The sequence below is a fragment of the Piliocolobus tephrosceles genome, chromosome 13, assembly GCF_002776525.5.
Source record: "Piliocolobus tephrosceles isolate RC106 chromosome 13, ASM277652v3, whole genome shotgun sequence".
Lineage (NCBI taxonomy): Eukaryota > Metazoa > Chordata > Mammalia > Primates > Cercopithecidae > Piliocolobus > Piliocolobus tephrosceles.
The window spans coordinates 481,266-483,283 of record NC_045446.1 but is presented as its reverse complement, the minus strand read 5'-3'; the positions used below and the strand labels follow the sequence as shown (position 1 = coordinate 483,283).

At 50.9% G+C, this 2,018-nt stretch overlaps 1 protein-coding gene across 1 annotated transcript in view; it reads left to right on the top strand.

Moving 5' to 3' along the window:
* DEAF1 (DEAF1 transcription factor) overlaps window positions 1–2,018 on the top strand; it is a 48,927-nt gene that overhangs the window by 45,400 nt on the left and 1,509 nt on the right. The window lies entirely within an intron of this gene.

Sequence of the window (2,018 nt, the reverse complement as noted above, 5' to 3'; positions counted from 1 at the left end):
GGACTACAGGCGCCCGCCACCTCGCCCAGCTAGTTTTTTGTATTTTTAGTAGAGACGGGGTTTCACCGTGTTAGCCAGGATGGTCTCGATCTCCTGACCTCGTGATCCGCCCGTCTCGGCCTCCCAAAGTGCTGGGATTACAGGCTTGAGCCACCGCGCCCGGCCCGACAGGGTCTTGCTTTGTCACCCAAGCTAGAGTCCAGTGGTGCCATCATGGCTCACTACAGCCTTGACCTCCTGGCTCAAGTGATCCTCCTGCCTCTGTCTCCAAAGTATCTTGGACCACAGGCGTGAGCCACCACACCCAGCTAATTTAAAAAATTTTTTTTTTTATAGAAATAGGGTCTTGCTATGTTGCTCAGGCTGGTCTCCAACCCCTGACCTCAAGTGACCTCAGCCTCCCAAAGTCATTGTTTTTAAACTCTGTGATGTTGGCTTTTGTCATTTATTTGTATCAGGCACTTTCACTGTTAGCTTCTTGTGAATTTAACCATTTTTTTCTATTTTTCGAAAACTAAAACACTAATTTCTAATTCTGGCTTTTCAGATAATGATTTTTTTTTTCAAAAGTATTTTAACATTATACTGTAAGAAGCATCACATTGATGTTTAAGATGGAAAAATTTGCTTTAAAAAAGAACTCAGTATGTCTGATTTTTAAAAGTCAACCCTGGGCATTTGCCTCTTTGCTTGGAGAACTTGGTGGAAGCTTCTGTAGCTCACATTCCACAGTGACGTGCGCCCTCTCTCCCTCCGTCTGCACAGGCCCCAGGCAGTGGCTCAAACCTGCAGACCAGAGAAGGAAGCATCTAGAACTCCTGGGGGCCTTATCCGGGGCCCACATCCTCTCAGTGGGGGCAGCTCCCATGAGGGGTGCAGGCCCCTCGCCCCACACAGAGTCTGGGCAGGAACCGGCACCCTTCCTGGTTGCCCCGCAGTGGAGGCCAGGGAGGGGCGGGCGGTGGGTCTGCACCCGATGCAGCGGTTTGCTGATGTGTGTTTTCATGCCATGTAGATTTATAGTCTGTTACCAGGTAATTTTTTTTTTTTTTTTTTTTATGAGACATAGTCTCACTTTGTTGCCTGGGCTGGAGTGCAGAGGCACAATCTTAGCTCACTGCAACCTCCACCTCCCAGATTCAAGTGATTCTCGTGCCTCAGCCTCCCAAGTAGCTGGGATTGCAGGCGTGCGCGACCACAGGCGGCTAGTTTTTATATTTTTAGTAGAGATGGGATTTTGACATGTTGGGCAGGCTGGCCTCAGGTGATCTCCTGATCTCCTGACCTCAGGTGATCTGCCCACCTCGGCCTCTCAACATGATGGGATTACAGCCCTGAGCCACTGCGCCCTGCCTAATTTTGCTTTTTTATTATAATCAGCTGGAATTCTGCCCTCTAGGGAATAACCCTGTCACCATTTGGATGCATTTATTTCTGCTCTGTGTGTTACATATGTACCTATCACGCCCTCGTGCACGGAGCTGCCTCTGTCTGACAAGGCCGCCTCAGCTTCAGCACCTGGTGCTTCCTTTAGACCTCTGCTGTGTTCCGAGGTGCTTGAGGTAGCAGGGAGGTGGGGCCTGGTTCCGTGTGCTGACCTCACCGGAGCTGTGACTTCTCCGAGGCACCATCCCCCACTTTCTTTCTGCAGAACCCCTCTGCAGCCACAGGATGGTTCCAGTTTGTTTTCATCTTTGCCATTAAAAACAGAACTGGGAAGGCCGGGCGCGGTGGCTCAAGCCTGTAATCCCAGCACTTTGGGAGGCCGAGACGGGTGGATCACGAGGTCAGGAGATCGAGACCATCCTGGCTAACACTGTGAAACCCCGTCTCTACTAAAAAATACAAAAAACTAGCCGGGCGAGGTGGTGGGCGCCTGTAGTCCCAGCTACTCGGGAGGCTGAGGCAGGAGAATGGCGTAAACCTGGGAGGCGGAGCTTGCAGTGAGCTGAGATCCGGCCACTGCACTCCAGCCTGGGGAACAGAGCGAGACTCCGTCTCAAAAAAAAAAAAAAAAA